The sequence below is a fragment of the Hibiscus syriacus genome, unplaced genomic scaffold (genome assembly GCF_006381635.1).
Source record: "Hibiscus syriacus cultivar Baekdansim isolate YM2019G1 unplaced genomic scaffold, ASM638163v2 tig00000951_pilon, whole genome shotgun sequence".
Taxonomy (NCBI): Eukaryota; Viridiplantae; Streptophyta; class Magnoliopsida; order Malvales; family Malvaceae; genus Hibiscus; species Hibiscus syriacus.
Window position 1 is genome coordinate 227,488 of NW_024061837.1, and position 11,973 is coordinate 239,460.

Genomic DNA, 11,973 nt, shown 5'->3' on the forward strand with positions numbered 1-11,973 from the left:
TTCATTTACAATCCACTTCGACTTCATTCTATAGTTTCCATTAATTACATACACATATTTAAATATACATATTTCCCTTCTTATAACGTTGTTTGTACATTTTCAGTCTTAAATCAAAGCACTATCAAAGGGTTGCAAAAATGACAAGTCATTTAATTGAATTAAATTGCATTTAGGTGATTGTTTTATTTTAATTGTAAAAACTCTTCAAATGGTGCCTATCAACACTATAAATAGGCACCTCCACGACATTTGTACTAAGAACTTCTTTCATAATAAACTCTTTAAAAGGTTGCATTCATTTTAGTTCTTGGATTAGAACTCTATTAGTTTCTTGTTGATCTTGAAGCTTTGATCCATTTCATCTTGTTATAGCGTTGGTTCCTAGCTTAACTATAGCTAGTGGGTTACGTTTCTCTTCATATAATGTTTCTTGTACATTTTCAGTCTTAAATCAAAGCACTACGAAGTTCTTACTAGAATCAAGATCGGGCAATCATATATATGATCTGAAACTCATAATCCAGATCATATCATTATTCATCCATTTTCAATCTACATGTGTAACCATCAAAGGGTTATAAGAATGACAAGTCATTTAATTGAATTAAATTGCATTTAGGGGATTGTTTTATTTTAATTGTAAAATCTCTTAATATGTTGCCTATCAACACTATAAATAGGAACCAGCACGACATTTGTACTAAGAACTTTTTTCATAATAAACTCTTTGAAAGATTGCATTCATTTTAGTTCTTGGATTAGAACTCTATCGGTTTCTTATCGACCTTGAAGCTTTCGTCCATTTCATCTTATTATAGCGTTGGTTCCTAGCTCTACTATAGCTAGTGGGTTACGTTCCACCCTCTATCACTTCGATTCCATCTTTAGTATATTGTTGGCTCCTAACTCATATATAGTTAGAAGGTCACAATCCATCATTTGAATTACTATCATTCTCTACGCCAACCACAAATATCCTTCACCATTTTCATTGCATTCAATCACCCATTATTATAACTACATTTTTTTCATTTACAATACACTTCAACTTCATTCTGTCATTTCCATTACTTTCATACACATATTTTTATATACATATTTCCCTTCTTATAATATTGATTGTACATTTTCAGTCTTCAATCAAAGCACTGCGAAGTTCTTACTAGAATCAAGATCGAGCAATCATATATATGATCTGAAACTCATAATCGAGATCATATCATTATTCATCCATTTTCAATCTACATGGGCAACCATCAAAGGGTAAGAATAATGACAAGTCATTTAATTGAATCAAATTGCATTTAGGTGATTGTTTTATTTTAATTGTAAAAACTCTTCAAATGGTGCCTATCAACACTATAAATAGGCACCTCCACGACATTTGTACTAAGAACTCCTTTCATAATAAACTCTTTAAAAGGTTGCGCATTCATTTTAGTTCTTAGATTAGAACTCTATCAGTTTCTTGTTGATCTTGAAGATTTCATCCATTTCATCTTGTTATAGTGTTGGTTCCTAGCTCAACTATAGCTAGTGGGTTACGTTCCACAGTCCATCACTTCAATTCCATCTTTAGTATATTGTTGATTTCTAACTCATATATAGTTAGAGGGTCACAATCCATCCATTGAATTACTATCATTGTCCACGCCAACCACAAACAACCTTCACCTTTTTGCTTACATCCAATTAACCACTATCATCACCACACTTCTTTCATTTACAATCCACTTCGACTTCATTCTATAGTTTCCATTACTTACATACACATATTTAAATATACATATTTTCCTTCTTATAACGTTGTTTGTACATTTTCAGACTTAAATCAAAGCACTGTAAAGTTCTTACTAGAATCAAGATTGGGCAATCATATATATGATCTGAAACTCATACTCAAGATCATATCATTATTCATCCATTTTCAATCTACATGGGCAACCATAAAAGGGTTAGAAGAATAACAAGTCATTTAATTGAATTAAATTGCATTTAGGTGAATGTTTTATTTTAATTGTAAAAATTCTTTATATGTTGCCTATCAACACTATAAATAGGAACATGCACAATATTTGTACTAAGAACGTTTTTCATAATAAACTCTTTCAATGATTGCATTCATTTTAGTTCTTGGATTAGAACTCTATCGGTTTCTTGTCTGTCTTGAATTCTTTATCCATTTCATCTTGTTATAGCTTTGGTTCCTAGCTCTACTATAGCTAGTGGGTCACGTTCCACCCTCTATCACTTCGATTCCGTCTTTAGTATATTGTTGGTTTCTAACTCATATATAGTTAGAGGGTCACAATCCATCATTTGAATTACTATCATTGTCCACGCCAACCATAAACATCCTTCACTATTTTCCTTACATCTAATCAACCACCATCATCACCACACTTCTTTCTTTTACAATCCACTTCAACTTCATTCTATCGTTTTCATTACTTTCATATACATATTTACATATACATATTTCCATGCTTATAACGTTGTTTGTACATTTTCAGTCTTAAATCAAAGCACTGCGAAGTTCTTACTAGAATCAAGATTGGGAAATCATATATATGATCCGAAACTCATAATCGAGATCATATCTTTATTCATCCATTTTCAATCTACATGGGCAACTATCAAAGGATTGCAAGAATGACAAGTCATTTAATTGAATTAAATTGCATTTAGGTGATTGTTTTATTTTAATTAAAAAAACTCTTCAAATGGTGCCTATCAACACTATAAATAGGCACCTCCACGACATTTGTACTAAGAACTTCTTTCATAATAAACTCTTTAAAAGGTTGCACATTCATTTTAGTTCTTGGATTAGAACTCTATCAGTTTCTTGTTGATCTTGAAGCTTTCATCCATTTCATCTTGTTATAGCGTTGGTTCCTAGCTCAACTATAGCTAGTGGGTTACGTTCCACCCTCCATCACTTCAATTCCATCTTTAGTATATTGTTGATTTCTAACTCATATATAGTTAGAGGGTCACAATCCATCCGTTGAATTACTATCATTGTCCACGCCAACCACAAACAACCTTCACCTTTTTGCTTACATCCAATTAACCACTATCATCACCACACTTCTTTCATTTACAATCCACTTCAACTTCATTCTATAGTTTCCATTACTCACATACACATATTTAAATATACATATTTCCCTTCTTATAATGTTGTTTGTACATTTTCAGTCTTAAATCAAAGCACTGCGAAGTTCTTACTAGAATCAAGATTGGGTTAGAAGAATGACAAGTCATTTAATTGAATTAAATTGAATTTAGGTGAATATATTATTTTAATTGTAAAAATTCTTTATATGTTGCCTATCAACACTATAAATAGGAACATGCACGACAATTGTACTAAGAACTTTTTTCATAATAAACTCTTTCAAAGATTGCATTCATTTTAGTTCTTGGATTAGAACTCTATCGGTTTCTTGTCGGTCTTGATTTCATTATCCATTTCATCTTGTTATAGCTTTGGTTCCTAGCTCTACTATAGCTAGTGGGTCACGTTCCACCCTCTATCACTTCGATTTCGTCTTTAGTATATTGTTGGTTTCTAACTCATATATAGTTAGAGGGTCACAATCCATCCTTTGAATTACTATCATTGTCCACGCCAACCTGATATCAGCACGTTTTCATCTACAAAGGGAGTACTTTTGAACATCTTTATATTGAATTTACTTATTATTAGCTTTATAATATATGCTATTATAATACATTTTATGATAAGAATATTAGTTAAGTAACTTAGTATGAATTCATATTACACATTGTTATTTTAATATGTTAAGCATGTTAGGATAGTTTTATTATCATATTAAGCATGATTATTATATATACATCAAGGCAGCATACTTATAATGCATTTCATTAGTTTATTTGCATTCATATTAACTCTTAGGCTTTATACATTATCTTACACATATTAGGAGATGATGTACTTAGCTCATGACCATCATACTTAGCTCACATTACCATAAACAAACATGGCAGCAAGGTATTTAGCTCGTTTTAGCTCAATATCATGAACTTACCTTGTTTCCTTTCACATATAGGTACAATGGAGTGTGATGCACGTTGAGGTAGCTTGGTGAATGATTTGGACGTCATATATAGCTCACAAACAGCTCACAAAGTACAAGGCAGCTCATGGAATGCTGAGGGAAGCTCGATTCAGCTGGAGAAGCTTCAGGCTAGCTAAACTTAGCTAGTTGGACTATTTGAAGCTGAGTTGCTAAAAGTGATGACAAAGGTAGCTGAATGTAGCTGAACATGCTGTTATGGAGCTCAAAAGGACTCGGCTAGGAAGATCATTCACAAACAGCCCCATGCTTGCTAGCTAGCTCAACACTCAAGCTAGCTTGGAGGAGACACATGCACGCCTAAGAAGAAGCACATGACCAGCCATCATCCAATGCACATGGGTGCACCACAAGGATTCCTAGAACACCCATGTGCCGTGCATATGACCAGCCCCCATGTGCCTTGCATGTGAACTCATTTAGGCGCCAAGATGAAGAGCCCTCTCCCTATTTGGCCAAGCATCATCTCCCATCCAAATTGGCGCCAACTTGAGGGGACACAAGAACTATTCGGCCAAGGATCATTTCCCTCCATCTAGGGCCGAACCATCCTCTCTTTAAGCATTTAATTATGTCTTTATAGGGAGATACATAGGCTGGCCGAATCATCTTGTATTTATTCGGCCATGTCTCTCCATTTCCTATAAATAGGAAAACATTCCATCATTTGTAACCAGACCTTTTTATTCAATTAAAGTGAGATTATTCTCTTCTTAAGTCCTGGTGACTTTTTATCGACTTATCAAGTATTTTATACTTGTGGCGTCAACCCCTTCCTTTCATCTTGATACTTCTGGTTCCTAGTTCATATAACTAGTGGGTCAAAGTACTTAACACCATCCCTTGAAGAAACAATATAAAGATTGGGTCTCTGCTCTATATAGCACTGGTTCTTCTTTGAGATTTCTTCAAGATACTATCCTCACAACCATCCTTTTAGTTCATCACCATAACCATAGCCTTATCAACTATCTTCCGCTTCCATTACTCATTATTTAAATAGCCTACCAATTCACCCATACGTCTACCACCCTTAACCATTCTATTTTGAGCCATTCACTTTGCAGGTTGTTTTGCTTCCTTCCTAGATCCACAATCATTTAAAAAGGTACAAGTACCATACATCAAGCGGTAATCAGAGCTTTGGTGGAAGAAGCAACGTGCAACAACAACAAAAAGAAAAAAATACAAAAAGAAGTGCAAAAGTGAAGTGCAAAGTCAAAGAAAAAGAAAAAAAAATCAGCAAAGAAAATTGAAGGACTCAAAAGTCAAAGCACTCAAAAAGAAGAAAAAAAAAACAAAGAAAAGAAAGAAAAGTTGGAAGCACTCATCAACAATTCTCATCACCAAGCATTTTCAAGTAAGCCTTTAAAATTGATTGTGGTGATAGAAGGTTGTGAAGTGACTTGTGTAAGTAACCCTTTCATTCTCTTCTTTCTAATTTCTAAGCCACCTTTCAGTTATATTTGCTTTCCATTCCTACTAACCATTTGCAGCCGACGCCAAACAAGTGAAATTACTCGATATAGTCTTGAGTAAAAGTTCATTAGAACTTGAGACAAGAGAATTGAGGGAAAAAGGCTGGAGCGTGTGTGAGATCAGAAGAGGACAAGTAAAAGCCATTAAAGTCCTAGAGTGCAAACACGAGCGGATTGAGTGACATCAAGTTTTCTTGGAGTGACTCGTGAGGCTTTGTGAGAGTATATTCTGGTAAGGTATTTTACACATCTTATTCTTTTCTTATTTATTAACCATGTCTCAGAGTTCAGGACAATCCCCAGAAAGAGAATCCCCTAATTTGCAGACTCAAGCCATTATGCGTGAAATGGCAAGATTGTTGAAATTAGAATTGGAGCCTTTGCAAGATCATCTGGATCAATTAGAAGTATCTCTAGGCAATCGGAGAGTAAATCGCCCTAGAATGGAAGAAGACTTAGAAGAGGAAGAGGCTGAAGTAACATCAGTAGCAAGGAGAGATGTTCATCGAAATCAAAATGACAACTTCAGCAACATTAAAGTGACTATTCCTCCATTTCAAGGACGAACTGATCCAGAAGCCTATCTTGATTGGGTAATCAAAATTGAACACATTTTTGAATGCCAAAACTATACGGAGCAAAAGAAGGTTAGACTTGCTGCTATGGAATTCGTTGACTATGCCTTAGTTTGGTGGGATCAGTTGGTGAGTTCAAGAAGACGAAATGGTGAACGCCCCATCACAACTTGGGAAGAAATGAAGGCCCTTATGAGAAAAAGGTTTGTTCCTAATCACTATCACCGAGATCTCTATCATAAGTTACAAAATCTGAAACAAGGAAGCAAGAACGTTGAAGATTATTTCAAGGAGATGGAGATTGCCATGATCCGAGCCAATGTGGATGAAGATAGAGAAGCAACAATGGCAAGGTTCTTATCTGGTCTAAATATTGATATTGCTAACCTTGTTGAACTTCAGCATTATGTAGAAATTGAAGAGATGGTGCATATGGCCATGAAAATTGAAAGACAACTCAAAAAGAAAATCCTACACTAGGAGCAGTCCAAATTCGGCAACCAAATGGAAGCAAGAACCTATTACCTTCCGGAAACAAACTCCAATCCCACCAAAGGATCGTGCAGAGATACCCAAATCTGCACAAATGGGCGAATCTAGCAAGGGTAAAGAAAAGGAAACCAGCACTTTCGAGAGATCAAGAGACATCAAATGTTTCAAGTGTTTTGGAAAAGGACATGTTGCTAGTCAATGTCCCAACCGAAATGCCATGATGGTACTTGACAATGGAGATATTGTATCAGATTCTGATGAGCCTATTTTTGACGAGGAACCTGAAATAATACAAGACGAAGAAACAGAAGAAAATGCAGATCATGGTGAAATGCTTGTTTCAAAGAGGTGCCTACAATCACAAACATCCCAAGAGGATATTCAAAGAAACAATATCTTTCATACAAGGTGCCATGTCAAGGATAAGGTTTGCACAATGATCATCGATGGAGGAAGTTGCACAAACGTAGCCAGCACTCTTATGGTTGAAAAACTTGGATTAGCAACGTCAAAGTATCCTACTCCGTATAAACTCCAATGTCTCAATGAAGGAGGTGAGTTAAATGTTACCAAACAGGTTCTAATTCCTTTTTCAGTTGGTAGGTACAAGGACGAGGTGCTTTGTGACATTGTCCCTATGCATGCTAGCCACATTTTACTTGGGAGACCATGGCAGTATGATAAAAGGGCTATTCATGATTGTTTTCACAATCAATACACTTTTAAGCATGATGGACGCAAGGTGACCTTGATGCCTTTAACGCCCAAAGAAGTACAACAAGATCAGTTGCATATGAGAAAGAGTGTACAAGCATTGCGCAAAGACAAAACCCCAACAAAGAATGAAGAGGAACAAAACAAGAAACCAAACTTCTTCATAGAGAAACATGATGGTTCAATGCTGGAAAATGAAGGGTCTTCTACGAACAATGGTGATGTTTGGGACTTAAAGTCGCAACTCTTCACCAATGGGTTTAAACTTCAAAAGGTAAGTAACCCTTCATATGAAACCTTTTCTCTTCTCACTTTTCAGGACCAATCATGTAAAAGGTCACTTCCAAAAGGGATATCCTTAGATAAAGATCATTCCCAAAAGGTATCTGTTGGTAAATCATATTCCAAAGAAAGACCTAAAAGGAAATCTTACGAAAAGGTACCTAATGGAAGAACACAAACGTTCAAAGAATACTTTCTATTAGCAAAGAGGCGTGAAGCTATGTAAGGACAGAATGCACTCGATTTGAGGACAAATCGCCCTAAAGAAGGGGGGATGATATCAGCACGTTTTCATCTTCAAAGGGAGTACTTTTGAACATCTTTATATTGAATTTACTTATTATTAGCTTTATAATATATGCTATTATAATACATTTTATGATAAGAATATTAGTTAAGTAACTTAGTATGAATTCATATTACACATTGTTATTTTAATATGTTAAGCATGTTAGGATAGTTTTATTATCATATTAAGCATGATTATTATATATACATCAAGGCAGCATACTTATAATGCATTTCATTAGTTTATTTGCATTTTTATTAACTCTTAGGCTTTATACATTATCTTACACATATTAGGAGATGATGTACTTAGCTCATGACCATCATACTTAGCTCACATTACCATAAACAAACATGGCAGCAAGGTATTTATCTTGTTTTAGCTCAATATCATGAACTTACCTTATTTCCTTGCACATATAGGTACAATGGAGTTTGATGTACGTTGAGGTAGCTTGGTGAATGATTTGGACGTCATATATAGCTCACAAACAGCTCACAAATTACAAGGCAGCTCATGGAATGCTGAGGGAAGCTCGATTCAGCTGGAGAAGCTTCAGGCTAGCTAAACTTAGCTAGTTGGACTATTTGAAGCTGAGTTGCTAAAAGTGATGACAAAGGTAGCTGAATGTAGCTGAACATGCTGTTATGGAGCTCAAAAGGACTCGGCTAGGAAGATCATTCACAAACAGCCCCATGTTTGCTAGCTAGCTCAACACTCAAGCTAGCTTGGAGGAGACACATGCACGCCTAAGAAGAAGCACATGACCAGCCATCATCCAATGCACATGGGTGCACCACAAGGCTTCCTAGAACACCCATGTGCCATGCATATGACCAGCCCCCATGTGCCTTGCATGTGAACTCATTTAGGCGCCAAGATGAAGAGCCCTCTCCCTATTCGGCCAAGCATCATCTCCCATCCAAATTGGCGCCAACTTGAGAAGACACAAGAACTATTCGGCCAAGGATCATTTCCCTCCATCTAGGGCCGAACCATCCTCTCTTTTAGCATTTAAATTATGTCTTTATAGGGAGATACATAGGCCGGCCGAATCATCTTGTATTTATTCGTCCATGTCTCTCCATTTCCTATAAATAGGAAAACATTCCATCATTTGTAACCAGACCATTTTATTCAATTAAAGTGAGATTATTCTCTTCTTAAGTCCTGATGACTTTTTATCGACTTATCAAGTATTTTATACTTGTGGCGTCAACCCCTTCCTTTCATCTTGATACTTCTGGTTCCTAGTTCATATAACTAGTGGGTCAAAGTACTTAACACCATCCCTTGAAGAAACAATATAAAGATTGGGTCTCTGCTCTATATAGCATTGGTTCTTCTTTGAGATTTCTTCAAGATACTATCCTCACAACCATCCTTTTATTTCATCACCATAACCATAGCCTTATCAACTATCTTCCGCTTCCATTACTCATTATTTAAATAGCCTACCAATTCACCCATACGTCTACCACCCTTAACCATTCTATTTTGAGCCATTCACTTTGCAGGTTGTTTTGCTTCCTTCCTAGATCCACAATCATTTAAAAAGGTACAAGTACCATACATCACAACCACAAACATCATTAACCATTTTCCTTAAATCCAATCAACCACCATCATCACCACACTTCTTTCTTTTACAATCCACTTCAACTTCATTCTATCGTTTCAATTACTTTCATATACATATTTAAATATACATATTTCCATTCTTATAACGTTGTTTGTACATTTTCAGTCTTAAATCAAAGCACTACAAAGTTCTTACTAGAATCAAGATTGGGAAATCATAAATATGATCTAAAACTCATAATCGAGATCATATCATTATTCATCCATTTTCAATCTACATGGGCAACTATCAAAGGGTTGCAAGAATGACAAGTCATTTAATTGAATCAAATTGCATTTAGGTGATTGTTTTATTTTAATTGTAAAAACTCTTCAAATGGTGTCTATCAATACTATAAATAGGCACCTCCACGACATTTGTACTAAGAACTTCTTTCATAATAAACTCTTTAAAAGGTTGTGCATTCATTTTAGTTATTGGATTAGAACTCTATCAGTTTCTTGTTGATCTTGAAGCTTTCATCCATTTCATCTTGTTATAGCGTTGGTCCCTAGCTCAACTATAGCTAGTGGGTTACGTTCCACCCTCCATCACTTCAATTCCATCTTTAGTATATTGTTGATTTCTAACTCATATATAGTTAGAGGGTCACAATCCATCCTTTGAATTACTATCATTGTCCACGCCAACCATAAACAACCTTCACCTTTTTGCTTACATCCAATTAACCACTATCATCACCACACTTCTTTCATTTACAATCCACTTCGACTTCATTCTATAGTTTCCATTACTTACATACACATATTTAAATATACATATTTCCCTTCTTATAACGTTGTTTGTACATTTTCAGTCGTAAATCAAAGCACTGCGAAGTTCTTACTAGAATCAAGATTGGGCAATCATATATATGATCTGAAACTCATAATCGAGATCATATCATTATTCATCCATTTTCAATCTGCATGGGCAACCATCAAAGGGTTAGAAGAATGACAAGTCATTTAATTGAATTAAATTGCATTTAGGTGAATGTTTTATTTTAATTGTAAAAATTCTTTATATGTTGCCTATCAACACTATAAATAGGAACATGCACGATATTTGTACTAAGAACTTTTTTCATAATAAACTCTTTCAATGATTGCATTCATTTTAGTTCTTGGATCAGAACTCTATCGGTTTCTTGTCGGTCTTGAATTCTTTATCCATTTCATCTTTATATAGCTTTGGTTCCTAACTCTACTATAGCTAGTGGGTCACGTTCCACCCTCTATCACTTTGATTCCGTATTTAGTATATTGTTGGTTTCTAACTCATATATAGTTAGAGGGTCGCAATTCATCCTTTGAATTACTATCATTGTCCACGCCAACCACAAACATCCTTCACTATTTTCCTTACATCTAATCAACCACCATCATCACCACACTTCTTTCTTTTACAATCCACATCAACTTCATTCTATCGTTTCCATTACTTTCATATACATATTTAAATATACATATTTCCATTCTTATAACGTTGTTTGTACATTTTCAGTCTTAAATCAAAGCACTGCGAAGTTCTTACTAGAATCAAGATTGGGAAATCATATATATGATCTGAAACTCATAATCGAGATCATATCATTATTCATCCATTTTCAATCTACATGGGCAACTATCAAAGGGTTGCAAGAATGACAAGTCATTTAATTGAATCAAATTGCATTTAGGTGATTGTTTTATTTTAATTGTAAAAACTCTTCAAATGGTGCCTATCAACACTATAAATAGGCACCTCCACGACATTTGTACTAAGAACTTCTTTCATAATAAACTCTTTAAAAGGTTGCGCATTCATTTTAGTTCTTGGATTAGAACTCTATCAGTTTCTTGTTGATCTTGAAGCTTTCATCCATTTCATCTTGTTATAGCGTTGGTTCCTAGCTCAACTATAGCTAGTGGGTTACGTTCCACCCTCCATCACTTCAATTCCATCTTTAGTATATTGTTGATTTCTAACTCATATATAGTTAGAGGGTCACAATCCATCCTTTGAATTACTATCATTGTCCACGCCAACCACAAACAACCTTCACCTTTTTGCTTACATCCAATTAACCACTATCATCACCACACTTCTTTCATTTACAATCCACTTCAACTTCATTCTATAGTTTCCATTACTCACATACACATATTTAAATATACATATTTCCCTTCTTATAACGTTGTTTGTACATTTTCAGTCTTAAATCAAAGCACTGCGAAGTTCTTACTAGAATCAAGATTGGGAAATCATATATATGATCTGAAACTCATAATCGAGATCATATCATTATTCATCCATTTTCAATCAACCATCAAAGGGTTAGAAGAATGAAAAGTCATTTAATTGAATTAAATTGCATTTAGGTGAATGTTTTATTTTAATTGTAAAAATTCTTTATATGTTGCCTATCAAC